General features: G+C 31.7%; 1 non-coding gene across 1 annotated transcript; it reads left to right on the top strand.

Annotated features, from left to right (window-relative positions):
* Nucleotides 1–9,811: 9,811 nt before the first annotated feature.
* LOC131175192 (small nucleolar RNA R71) lies at nucleotides 9,812–9,918 on the top strand. Its single transcript, XR_009145354.1, has one exon. It is a non-coding gene; the product is annotated as a small nucleolar RNA R71 (small nucleolar RNA).
* Nucleotides 9,919–15,006: the final 5,088 nt, after the last annotated feature.

Raw genomic sequence — 15,006 nt, forward strand, 5'->3', positions numbered from 1 at the left:
TAAAAAAATTTAATAAATTTAATGAGCTAGGATATTTAATTAAATTCATTTAATTATTTTCTAAGCCCACATGAAACTCTAAAAATATTAAATAATTTGGACTTTTAGGCTCTTACAGTAAAAAACCTTTTTATGCTCCTAATTAGCAAATCAAAATTAAAAAATAACTATTTCTGTCATTCTAAAGTCTCTTGAGTGCTTCAAGATTTCTCATTATCTAATGGTATTTTTATCACCAGACTCCTCAATACTTTTAAAAATCATACATTCCAAGGGTCAAAAAATAGATATCTATAATTTGCCCCCCACTTTAATGGAACTTGGGAACAGTGCTAGAGGTACTACAAAAGTCCGTCAAAGTATACCAACTTATATGATGCAAAAGTATACTGACTCATATGATGTAAAGAAGTGAAGTTTGAGTATACCATCTTCTATGATATACTCACTGCCTGAGTTACATTAGGACTTTGGCTATGCTTCCTGCTCATTCTTAGACTGACAGTTATATAGGTTATAGCAAAAATATGCAATTTTGAAAGTTTGAGGCTTTGAACCTAAAACATCTAGGCTTTTTACGTATCTCCTTTTGAGGGAGAATCAAATCCTCTTATAGTTCTAAAAAAAACACAATTGATTTTGAGAAAACTTGGCTTGAAATAACATGCAGTGATATGATATGATTTTTGAGAATTCAAATTTAAGTGTTGCTTAAACTTCCTACATATCTCCTCTTAAGGGAGAATCAAACCCTCACATAGTTCAATAAGACAAAACTTTGCAAGAGGTATTCTGTCTCTTACAAGCCACAGGCAACCTTGTAGAATGTACTTTATATTCTAAAGGCTTCTATGATGTGCAGGATGTAAATGTACTCTGTGTCCTAAAGACTTTTGTGATGTGTGTGACATACTCTTTGTCCTAAAGATTGTGTTATCATTGGGTCTAAGGACACTAATTATGTCATACTCATGCTTTTAGAAAAGTATCCACTAGAGAGGTGATGCTAATGCTTTTGAAATTTCACTTGGGATTTTGGACTTCATTAAAGAAAATTGCCCCATCTAGGGACCATTTTGTAATTTTGTGACTTACTGGGGAAAATATAATTTTTCATCTTTTTAGTATTTTGGGATGCCTAATATGCATGCAATGCAAATCCTTACTTTTCCTTCATTCTTAAGTCACTCCTAATAATCTTCTTCCTATCCAGTTTCTTCCTTTTCATCTTATCCTTAACTCAATCCTACTCTCCATGTTTGATCAAACATGTTGTTTCTAATCCTCTTACTCATTCAAGCATGTTAAAACTAATCTTTATGCTCACTTAAGCATATTGTTCTTCAACCTCATGCTTGCTTTAAGCATGTTACTCCTAATTTTCATGCTTACTTAAGTATGTTATTCCTTATTTTCATGCTTTCTTTAAGTATATTATTCCTAATTTTAATGCTCGCTTAAGCATTTTATTCCTTATTTTCATGCTTGCTTTAAGCTTGTTTCTCCTAATCTCAATGCTCGCTTAAGCATGTTATCCATTATCTTCATCCTTGCATTACGCATATTATCCATATTCTTCATGTTTGCTTTAACCATGTTATTTTTAATCTCCATGCTTGCTTTAAGCTTGTTATCCGCAATCTCCATGCGTACTTTAAGCATATTATTCATAATCTTCATGCTCTTTTTAAGCATGTTATCCATAATCTTCATGCTTGCTTTAAGCATGTTATCCATTATCTTTATACTCGCTTTAAGCATGTTATCCCTAATCTCCATGCTTGCTTTAAGCATGCTATCCATATTCTTCATGCTTGCTTTAAGTATGTTTTTCCTAATCTTCATGCTCGCTTTGAGCATATTATGCCTAATCCTCATGCATGTTTTAAGCATGTTACTTATTCAAGCAATCTTAACTTGCCTACTCAGCTTTCTTTTCCTCTCTGATGCTTACATTTTCTCTTGTATTTTCATCCCTTCGTGTAAATCTAAATGTTCCTAAATAGTGCATAATGCAGCTATACTCGATAATGCATATGGCTCACAATGCATGCATGTCCCGATGATGCTAATCTCATATTTTCTAAACTTCAAAAATTTTCCATTAGGGAAGTGATACCTTTAAAAAACTCATTTGGGGAAAAAATCATGACATTGATAAATGCAAGTTTGAACTAAAAGTCCTACTGCTATAAATTTTCATCTTGTTGATTCCATCAATTCAATCTAGGGGTAAGGTTTATTCTGAATCCTTAATAAACTAGTAGGGGAGCCTTTCTAGTTGTTGTGCTACCATTCATCATAAAATCCCATCCTTGATTTATCTCTTTTATTTTCTTTTCTATTTCAAGAATCCCATAAGAGTTCAAACTCCACTTTACTTCCATCATGGCTGAAAATTCATAATCTCCTTCTATATTATATTCACCATGTCTTCCATGATTTTCCCCCATTTTACTTCTTACACTATGCCAATTAACATTATCCCTCAGTCATCTTGACCCAAAACTTTTTATTATTGCCATTCCTTTTATTTTATTATTATTTGTTTTTTTGCTCTAACTTTTGCCTAAGCCACATTTTTCTATCAATTTTGTTTTCTTCGCTTTCATTTTTCTTTCTAGTCATACACAAAGCATTTAATAATTCATCTTACATTAACATGCCTTTATCTATTCATAATTAATTTGAGCGCCATTTTACTCTCTCTCAATACCAAACTAGACCATTAATCTAATTTCTAAAAGGAAATAAAGCATTTATAATCCGTTGACTAGCCCTTATAGGTTTTCTAACCAACTCTCTACCTCTGCTTTTCTATTTTTTCTATTTTATTTCCCTTTTCTTTTTTTTTTCTCTTTTCTTTCCTTTTTTTTTCCTTTTTTTTTCTTCTTTGTTTTCTTTTCTTTTATTTTATTTTTTGTTCTAATTTTTTCCTAAGCTGCCCCTTTCGAGTTTTCAACTTAGCAAGCATCTCTTAAATAAAGTGCCCCTTTTATGTCAATGGGATTCTTGGATTTACTGTCCCTCTTTAACAAAATTTGAATGGCCCACCTCTTAGGCCTTTATGTCTCTCTCTCTCTCTCTCTCTCTCTCTCTCTCTCTCTAATAGTTTGAATTGAATTTTCTATTTTCCATGTTGAAGTACTTTATTATGACAAATTATGATTACCTAATTTTCTTTTAGAACTAGATCAACAACTAACATTGTCTCTTTAAGATTTTCAAGAGTGCCCTCATTAATTATCATAGTCTCATTCACATTAATGCTCAACAAATTCATAAAAGCTGAACATATTTCATTGAAATTGAAAAACTTAGTAAACAAACCAAATTAGCATTGTCCAAAAGGCATGGCCTTTAGATTAAAATAGCTTTCGGGTCATGTATCTTCTTGTCATCAATAAGATCTTGGATCTCTTGGCAAAGATGGTTACACTTATTTGTATCATGAAATGGGATCTAATGAAATTCACAATACCAAAATGCATGTTAAAGATCTTTGGCAATGGATTTGGTATGGGGGTGTTGGTCAAAGGTCGAAGCAACCCTTCATTCTTCAATCATGCAAAAACTAATCTCATAGGTTCACCCAATTTAGAAAATCTCCTTGGAGATTGATCACCAGACCTTTGTTTTTGAAAAGTTGTATTGTGATAAATACTTCTTTCATAACCCATATGCTTATTTGAGAATCTATGCTCATTAATCTTCTCTATATCCCTCAATGCATTCTTAGTTGTAAGTTTGATCCCCTCAGTCCCACTGCTTTCTTTTATTGGTTGCTTATTCAAAGAAGCTTAGGTATCACTTCTTCCATTTTGCCATCCAAGGTCTCATCCAACATCTCCTTGAGTCACACTTTAATGCCACCTTTTTCAACTACTAAACTTGAAGTATTGTCCAATTTAGGGTACTTTGATCTTACTAGTCTTTTCTCATCTTTTTGTGAGTTCAATTATTTTCTTATTATCGATAAGGTCTTGACCTTCATGCCTTAATCGATAATAGTTATCAGTGTCATGGCTAGGGGTTTGATGGAATTAACAATACTAAATGGCATTATAATTCAATGGGAGTGGGTTTGGAGCTAGCTTAGGGGCTCAAAGTTGAAGTAAGTTGTGAGCTTTAAGATAGCTGAAAATCTTGGATAAAGTTTTGTCTCTGTGGGAGACCACTCTTTTGGTTTTGCCTATAGATTGGACTTTGTTAATCCCCTAATTTCTCCCATCATTCAACCCTAGCTGGTAGTTTCCTTTTTCTAATGGGTTGGCTTTGCTCCATCCACCTATTTTAACTTTTTGCTTAACTACCCTTTGCCTTAGATCACGTGCATTAGATTCATCTCCCACTTCTAAATGTCTCTTGCCTCTCTACTCTCCTTCCAACAATTGCCCATAAAGTGTTTTAAGTAATTCTTTCTTCATTTTTTCTGTCCTTTCATCCAAAATCACATCCAATAATTCCTTAAGCACATTCTTGACTTCTTCCTTACTTGTAATTGAACTAGTGGCCTCCATTTGAGTTGATATGAGTGGGCTTCCTTTTCTGCTTTAGAACTAACGGATCAAATGCGTAGAGGAATGGTTGTATAACATATGGGGTTAGCATTCTATGCTTATGTGTATGTTATGCAAAAATTAAGTTAAAAGTCAATGCTATGATGCATGAATCTATGGATGCATGAGTATGCATTTTGTTTATATTTTTAAATTTTGGACTTGTGAACTTGCATGTAACAAACTAAAAAGGTCCCAAAAAGGATAAAAATATAAAAAATAAAAAATAAAAAGATTTTGGAACGTAAACTTTTTGAAAATTTATAGATAAAAACTTATAAGATAGAATAAAATCCTAAACCAGGAAGATTTTGAACCATGAGAAATAAAATTTTTAAAAAATGAAACAAAAACCTTGTATAGCTTCGCCTTCTTATGGCTCCAAACTTTCTCAATAAAATAAATGGTCAAGTCCATAAATGTGTTCCTAATTAATGGTACGTTAGGCCCAATCAACAGGGGATTAGTCTAAAACGGAACCTTTCCTTTATAAGGTTTATTAACCCAAAAGTCCAATATGTAAGTGGCTTCTACTTGCCCTCTAGGGAGATAAAATGGATTTAGGCTTTGCTTTTCCAAAAGGCAACAAAGAGGCTTGAGCTTTAGCCTAAGTAAATCTTATCTTCCTTTAAAACTTACATATCTAACACATAGGTTTGCAAACTAAACACATCACAAGCAATAAGGGTCGTTTCTAGAGCTAGCATGACTGAATCCATTCTTATACCTTCGTCTCAGGTTAAAAAGGTTCCCTAAAAGTGAGAGCTTAACCATTATGTCTCCCATTGACCTTAAGAAGGTCAATGGTGTAAACGAATAGATTCATGCTCTTTTTATACCCTAAGGTACATGCTATGTGTTATAGAGATTATTTGACTTACCTAAGCTTGAATGGAATAAAGGCCTCCTTAATCTTATCCCCACAGGGTTACATCACATTATGATTGATTACTCTTTTATTGTGCATGGAAGTGGCATGCAATGCAAAGGAATTCAATAAAAGAAACAATAATAGACTAAAGGAATCAAGTTAAAGTAACTATGCTTAATCCCCAATACAGTTGCTAAGCTGTGGAATTTGGTTTAGCATTATCTTCCCATAACATGACTACAATGCTTAGATATTAATACCACAAAGGTGGAGGAAAGGAGTTACCACCTAGATAATAACTGAGATAAATTCATAAGAAGGGATGTGGGGGACAACTTACCCCTTGCAGAGGTCCACTACCCTTCTTTTACCATGAGCCCAATGGCCTAGGTTTGGGATAGTGAGTGCAAAAGAGGGGCACCCTCTCTTCCATAACTTACCTTAAAACAAGGGCCAGCCTCTACTAATGATTCCTAAAGCTTGTCTTATTGTTTCTTTCATTAATTTCCCTAACACACATTATGCGAACTAAATTATTACATACACATCTTGTTGAAACAAACATGTTAAAGCATACACATATAACTCTTAAGACATGCTAAGTTTCTAAGTTAAGTGATGTTACCTTTTTACTATCTTGCCCTACATGCATATTTAACTAATTTAATTTCATACAAACTTATTTAAATTCACAAAATAAGTAGAAAGAATGAACTAACCTAGGTCTAGCATACACATTATCTTTTTAATTTACCAAGTTAATTTATATGCATCATTACTAAGTCCAATTAATTATGTCCATTTTGACATGATTAAAATAATTAAAAGCTCAAAGTAAAATAAATAAAACCTACAACTAAAGAAAAGAGAGGAGAAAAGAGAATTTAAGTTAAAATGGCCTTTCCAAGCCCAATAAAAATCCTACAACTATTACCTGGCCTTTTAGGCTTTTACCCCATGTAAGGGGCTCTAAATTTTGATGCAATTCATTTTTTACCAATTTTCAGTTTATGCCTTCAAGCTCCATTCCATTTTTTTCTTTTAACCATGTTTGATCTCCTTTTGTTCGGTTTGGTTCCTTTTGAAATTTCTTTAGATCCATTCACGTCTTGTTATGCTCAAAAGAATAAAATATTAAAGCAAAAAGAACAATAACAAATTTTGAAGCCCAAAATTAATAAAACTTATTTAAAATCTTTGATCTCAAGTTTGGAACTTCAATCCCAATTTCTCCCATTCAATCTTCTAATATTCTCAAAAGATATATATCAAACTCATGTACAACAAAATAAACAAAGTTAGTATGAAATCAAAATAAGAAACAATTTAACGTAATAAAATATTAAGAACAAAAAAAAAATCTATGGGCTACCACTTGTGTTTACATGTAAAATAACCAAAACTTCATGAAAAGCTTCAAAATTAGTTAACACTTTATATTACAAAATAGAAAAAAAAATCAATCACAAATATATATGGGTATATCTTCAAATTAATAAGCCAAATGAAATTAATATTGCCATATGCAAAAACATAGCCTGTCAACCAAATTGAATTTATATATATATAAAAAAAAAAAAAAAGACTATTGCAATTCTAAAGACATGGCATTAATGCTGACACCCTGACAAATAATTTAAAAAACAAAAATTAAATACTAAAAAAAAAGTTTACCTAAGATTATGGAATCGACTCACATGCTTGAATGCATGAAGAAAATAAGATTTGCCTAATCAGATTTATCTTATAATTGGTCTTCAATTCTTAGACTAGAGGTCCCTTAGAGCACTAATAAATACCTTCAAATGATGGAAATATGTCTAGGAGCAATAAAGATGTGATTTCGCGCCCAGCTAGAATTAATCTAAATCTAAAAAATTAACAAAGGTAATTTTTGTGAAACGATGGCCAATTGCGGCTCTAACGGCACAAAATAGAGTCTTCTAATTAATTTATAATCTCCCTAGAGTGTTCTAGCAGTAAAGGTATTTATAGCAAAAAAAAAAAAGATAATCTTAAATCCTATCTAAACTTTAAAAAAAATTAAAATAAATGGGAAATAATTATCCTTCTAACGATCTAGTTATGAGGGATAATTATCCCTTAAATAATTTTAAAATTCTATCTAAAATAAATAAATAGATAAATGGGGATAATAATTCCTCTAACCAACAGGTTATGAGGGATAATTATCATCAGATAATTCCAAAATAAAAATAGATAAATAGATAAATGAGAGATATTTATCCCTCCAACCAACCAATTTTGGGGATAATTATCCCTCAAATATATATTTTTTTATTCTCTTTTTTTATTTTTTTTTTCCTAAAGGAAAAAAATTTTTAAAAGGCTTTAAAATATAAGTAAGCCAAAAAGTCCATTAAAGACCCACTTTTACATTAGAAAATTTTAATAAATTTATTGAGTTTGGATATTCAATTAAACTCATTTAATTATTTTTTAGGCTCACATGAAACCCTGAAAATATTAAATTAAGTATAATTAAATAATTTTGATTTTTAGGCTTTTACAGTGAAAAACCTTTTTGTGCTCCCAATTAGCAAATCAGAATTAAAAAAATAAATTTTTCTGTCATTCTCTTGAGTGCTTTAAGATTTCTCATTATCCAATGGTACTTTCATCACTAGGCTCCTCACTGTTTTTACAAATCATTCATTATAGGGGTCAAGAAATAGATGTCTATAATCTGTAGAAACAAATAGAGGTGAGAATCTAGTTGTATAGATCATGTCCACCAAAATATCCTTGGCTGTGAATCATTATTTATAGTATTTGTATCAGATAGTTCCATCATTCATATTCTCAACTCTTTAAGAATGGAATTTCTTACATTGAGCAATAGGCTTGTTCAATTAACGATAAACATTTTAAGTTAAAAGAAACATAAAAGCCATTTTAGGGAATTAGGTTTACAATACACAACACAAAGATATTGCTCTAGGGCATACTAATAACAAGTACTTCCTTATCTTCCTCCATATCTAACAGGACAAAATCCACAAAGAAAATAAATTTATCAACTTTAACTAGCACATCTTCTATTATATCTCTTGGGTATGTCATTGAAGTGTCTACTTGTTATAAGGATACATTTGTGGGCTTGACATCTCTAAGCCCTAGTTTTTTGAAATCAGGCAACAATATCAAATTAATACTAGCACCAAGATCACATAATGCCTTAATAAACACAAACTTACCAATATTGTAAGGAATAGTAAAACTCCGTGGATCTTTTAATGTTAATGGTAATTTGTTTTATGTAATGACTGCACTCCTCAGTAAGCATTATTGTCTTGTGGTCCTTAAGCCTTTTCTTCTTGGAAATGTTATCTTTCAAGGACTTAACATAGCTAGACATATGTATTATTGCCTCTACAAATAGAATATTAATATGCAGTTTCTTAAAGACTTCCAGGAACTTTTTAAAATTTTTGTTATCTTTACTTTGCTTGAGCCTTTGCAGAAATGGAACTAATGGTATGTAAGGTTTCACTATACCCTCCTTCCTTTCCTTGTGCTTCTCTTCCTTTACAATTTCATTTTGAGCTTATTCCTTCTCTTTCTCCTTCATAAGTTATTTTCTTCGTTGCTCCTTTAATTGTTTTCCACTCCTCGAGGTAATTGCCTTCATATGCTCCTTTAGGTTCATATCAGTATTACTAGCCCATGTACCTTGAGTTCTACTCACCACCATGTTAGCCAACTAACCCATTTATACATCCGAATTCTTTATGGTTATTTATTGATTTTGGAAGATAACCTTAGTCAACTTGTGAAATCAGTTGTGGCCTCGGTAAGAGTTGCAGCCAAATCCTCCAAGTTATTCTTTTTCTCCTACTAATGTTTTGGAAAACTCGGAGGTCATCCATTTTGACCATGCTGCAGTTGCCCCCACCCAAAAGAAGTTTGGGTGGTTCCTCCAACTAGGGTTGTATGTATTTGAACAAGGGTTGTTTTACTGCCTCCCTTGGTTGGATATATATTGAGCCTACTCATGAATTTGCGGCATAAAAGAATTGTCTATTGGGCATTCTCTAGTAGCATGTTCCTAGCATAGATTTCACAAACCTACATAATAGAATTAATAACATTAAGATTTAACTGATCATGTTTTTTAGAGATAGTATCTACCTCAATTGCGAATGCTGAAATAGAGTTAATTTCATGCACTCTTATAGGTCTTCTTAACATATGCCTTTCTTATGGCCATTAGTAGTGGTTATTAGCCATTTCCTCCAACAAATCTTAGGCTTCATTAATGGAATTAACCATCAAAGATACACCAGCTGTAGCATTAATGCTGATTCTGGTTGAGTTGTTCAAGCTATTGTAGAAAGTTTAAACAATTAACCACTTGGGTGGTCCATGATGCAGACACTTCCTCAATAAATCCTTGAATCTTTCCCACACTTCATAAAGTGTTTCTATATCAACTTACAAGAAATTGGTGATATCAATCCTTATCTCGCAATTTTTGCTGGTGGAAAGAATTTACTAGAAATTTGTGAGCCAAATCATTCCATGTAGTTATAAAACCTGCAAGAAGAGATTGCAACCAGGCTTTAGCTTTATCTCTTAAAGAAAATGGAAACAACAATAACCTAATTGCATCTTCTAACACCTCATTATGCTTGAAGGTGTCATAGATTTCCAAAAATTTTGCTATGTGGACATTATGATCATCGTTTCATAGCCTTATAAATTGTATGGATGTTTGGATCATCTATATGATTGTTGGCTTTATTTTGAAGTTATTAACCTAGATTATTGGCCTAACTATCTCAGATGTTGCCCCATTGATGGAAGTCATAGCATAATCCCTTAATGGCTTGGGATTTGTTTGATTTGCAGTTGCATCATTGCCTCCTTCAACTATAGCTCTGTCTTCTGCTATTTCTGCTTTTGTTTTAGTCTTTTTCCTCTCTCAAACAACTTTTCCGTTTCTTCTACAAATTCATTCAATTTCAACATCAAATAAAAGAGAATGAACACTGCTCAACCTTTGCATACATAATCGCAAGATTAGGCAAACACCAATTAAATAAAAATAAAAGCAAAAGAAATGCCCAAACTAATAACAAAAATTCTTATTTTTGATATTAATAATGCTAGTCCCAACAATGGTGTCAAAAACTTGATTGGGCAAATATGCAAGTGCACAAAGTCGTTGAAGTAATATACTGATGAAATAGAATGTTGATCTCACGAGGACTGGTTACTAACTACAAAAATCTATGAATTACTATTATTATTTAAACTATGAAGTAAATGAATTTAACTAATTAATAACGAAAACAAAATGAGCTAATTTATCAATTGGCTATCAGCCACAAAGAAAATCAACTATATTAAGGCACTAATTCAATTCAATTTATCATTTCAATAATCCATATTTAGTTATCTTGCAAGGAATAATATTCCTAAATTATCTAACCCTTTTACCTAAGTTAAATAAGAAAAATCAAATAAAAATTATTACCTATCTCCCAATATAAAGACAAGTCCTAATTAATTTATTAAGGTTATGACTATTTCCCAAATTCCCACAAGTCCCATTTTCATTTCCAACCTAATTGTTATCCTTGTGAAGGTTTAATACTTAATTCAATTTTACAATTTTCCCTTCCAGTGTGAATCAAAGAAAAAGATCAATCAAGCATTCAAGAATCACTTAAAGGCATTAAGAACAATATTAAACTTTTGCAAAGATAAAGAAAATTAAATTTGATAAACTAATTAAATATCAATCCAAGCTAGATCAATAATCCTAGCCTTTAAACTCAGTTCAATATAATAAAGAAATCAAAACCCAATTCAATTAATCCTATAATATAATGAAAATTAAATAATAGAATCAAAATAAATAGAAAGAATAGGAGAAAAACTCTGTGATTGCAAGCCTTAAAGAACATCTTCCCTCAATCTCTTCTTGCAGCAGTATTGAAATTGGCTAAGTGAATTCTTATTGCAACTGCATTAAAAATTAGCCAAAAGTTCCTCTTATGTTAATAAAAGGTGCTATCCATATACCTTAGCAAATCCCTATCAGTTAGGCATAAAAAATAAATAAATAAATAAACAAACTATGGTCTAGAGACTAATGAGCTCTTTCAATTTTCAATTTGAGGCTTTAATTCATGCTACATAGGCTGAAATGGCATGGTCATATCAAAGAAACATCCAATTCTTGAAATATAAGTCAAGCTCTTTTCCATGCACACATGCACGTGTTGAAGACAAAAAGATGGCCTAAAGTTCAAAGAAATGAAATGAAGACAAAACTTATTATAAAAGTAATAGAAAAGAATAAAATAAGAATAACTTAATAAAATTTAGTAATAACTTATTAAAATTAGTAAAAGCTTATTAAAACTAATAAAAATAATTAATTATATAAAAACAGTATTATTGGACCTAGGTGTCTTAATTCATATTTTAATGATAACAAATAATTAGTGTGCTACTAATTATATTGGAAGTATTTATGTTAAGTTTGTAGGTCCCAAATTCAAAATTTAAAATTACTTCAAATCAAGGTTAGATAAGAGCAAGAAAAGCAAGCAAAGTTTTATGGGATCATACAATGTAATTTTTATTTATTTTATACCTTGTGAATATCTGATAATTATTTGTGTAGGCTAATGGGCAACTTAGAAATTCTTGTTTGACTTAGCTTTTTACCTAATTCTTGACTAAGGGAGAGCTAAATTAAATTTAAATTTTTGAATGATGCAAAGTTATTTCTGGAAAGTCTTTTAGTTGGAAAATGCATTGAATTAGCTTCCCAATGCTTTAAACAGATTGAAAATCTTATTTCTAGATCAAAAGTTATGCTTTTCTCAAGTTTTTGGAAAACATGATAGAAAGGACTTCCACAACCAAAGTAAGGGAATTTAGCTGTCAAAGTGAACCTTTAAAAATGATGTTTTGGATGCAAGAACTTTGGTAACTAAAGTAAGGGACTTCGGTAGCTGAACCTGGGTTTTAAAAAGTCAAAATAACGGGCTTTTAAGTGGTTCAACGACTATTTTTCCATTAAATGCACCCCCAATGGTCATTTTCTTGTTGAAACTATAAATAAAGAGTATTTATGAATGAGAAGAAGTTACAACAATCATTTTGATTCAGTTTTTATTGATTTTCAAGCTATTTCATCTCTTTCTCTCTCTAGAACTTGAATCATAGCAATTAATCATTTGAGAGCTTATGTTTGAGTTTTAATTATTTGTGTTCTAAAATTGAAAGTGAGGTTATTAAGTAATTTATCATGTATCTCGCTATTAAGAGTGAGCTTAGGTTATTATAGAGCACTAAATTGCTCTTGTGTGAAAAAGAGCTTATAAGAGAGCTATAGATCGCTCTCAAGGATTGTAAGGGTTTGATCTTTACCCAAAGAAGATAGTTAATGGAGTTGACTTTCAAGGAGGGCCTTAAGGAGAGGACATAGGCTTGGGATCAAACCTCTATAAAATCCTCATGTTCATCTTTTTTCCCTTCTCCTTTCTTTGTGCTTCAAATTTTTAAATTTTCTTTCTAGCCTTAAATTTTTAATTAGAACCCAATTCATCCTCCTACCTCTTGGTGCGTAAGAGACAATAAGTGGTATCAGAGCTAGTCTCTATTCGACAAGATTTAATCATCTTAGAGCAAAGATCAAATGGCAACCCTCAATGCTCAAAAAGGTTAATCGGTGGTATGACCCCCTTTCTTTGATGGTAATAATTTTCTATATTACAAAAATAGAATTTATTACTTTATTAAATTGAAAGGAGTAAATTTGTGGGATTTTGTTGAGAATGGTCCTTTCACTCCTACTAAGATAGTAAATGGAAATAGGGCAGCTAAGTCTAAGGGTGAGTGGAGTGAAGCTAAAAAAGAGAAGAGTGGCCCAAAATGACAAAGCAATTCATGTATTGTTTTATGCTCTTGGTATAAATGAGTATAACAAGGTGTGTATGAAGTCCACTGCCAAGGAAATTTAGGATGTTGGGTAATCACTCATGAAGGTATAAGCCAAGTAAAGGAGAACAAGATGGATTCCCTTATCTACCAATATGAATTATTCAAAATGAAATTTGATGAGATAATTAACCAAATGTATGATAGGTGTATGGAAGGAATTAAATCACTTGGGAAGACATTTACCAATGAAGAGCTCGTGAAGGAGATATTAATAAGCCTTCCTAAGGAGTGGCTACCAAAGATGACTTCACTCAAGGATGCCAAGGATTTGAGCAAAGTGCAACTTAATGAACTTTTGGGTAATCTCATAGACTATGAGATGACTCTAAAAAGAGAACAAGTAGAGGAGCCACCCAAAACTAAGAAGAACATAGCTTTAAGTGTTTCTTTTGAAAACTCAAGTGATGATGATGAAGAATTAGATGAAGAAGAGTTGGCTTTGGTAATAGGAGAATAAGGAAAATGCTCTTCCAAAATGAGAAGTTCATTTCAAAGAACTTTAAGGAGGATAAGGGTGAGAGTAACAAAAAGGATCCAATCATATGCTATGAATGAAACAAACTAGGTCACATCAAATCAGAGTGTCCTAAGTTGAAGAAGCCTTTCAAAAAGTTTAAAAAGAAAAAACAATATGGGATGAATTAAGTGACTCTTAAGATGAGGAGATCAGTGATGAAGTTGCCAATATATGCTTTATGGCAATAGAAGAAAGCACTAATAAGGTAACTTTAAATGATGATGTTGTTGAATTTTCTTATGATGAACTAGGTACTACTAGTGATGACTCTTGAACTTGGCATGGAAGGCTTACACATGCTAGCATGGAGGTTCTTGCAAACTTGAACAAGGATGAGCTTGTTAAAGGGCTTCCAAAGATCAAGTTTCAAAAAGACAAAGTGTGTGATGCATGTCAAATGGGTAAGCAAGTTAAGAGTTTATTTAAATCAATTCATAAGGTATCTACTCCTAGTCCTCTTTAATTATTGCATATGGATTTGTTTGGTCTAACTAAAGTGACTAGTTTAGGTGTCACACATTGTGCATTTATTATTGTTGATGACTACTCTAGGTATACTTAGGTTGTGTTCCTTGCTCATAAGGATGAATATTTTAATGCTTTTGAAAGGTTTTTCAAAAAAGGTTTAAAATAAAAAAGGTTTTCTAATATCTTCCATTAGGAGTGATCATGGTAGAAAATTTTGACAATCAAATATTTGAAAAATATTGTGACTCATCAGGAATCACTCATAACTTTTCATTTCCTAGAACTCCCAAACGAAATAATGTTGTTGAAAAAAAAAAGAACTCTTTTAGATATGGGAACGACTATGCTCAATGAATATAAGTCACCTACCTATTTTTGGGTGAAGGCTATTATATTTCAAATAAAGTTTTACTTAGACCTCTTCTAAAGAAAAACCCCTTATGAGCTTTGAAATGGAAAGAAACCTGAAGTAGGCTATTTTAAGGTATTTGGTTGTAAATGTTTCATTCTAAATACTAAAGATAACTTAGATAAATTTGGCTCTAAAACCAATAAAGGTATCTTCTTAGGGTGCCCTAAATCTAGTAAAATGTATAGAGTATTCAATA

Source organism: Hevea brasiliensis, chromosome 16 (genome assembly GCF_030052815.1).
Source record: "Hevea brasiliensis isolate MT/VB/25A 57/8 chromosome 16, ASM3005281v1, whole genome shotgun sequence".
In the NCBI taxonomy this organism is placed as follows: Eukaryota; Viridiplantae; Streptophyta; class Magnoliopsida; order Malpighiales; family Euphorbiaceae; genus Hevea; species Hevea brasiliensis.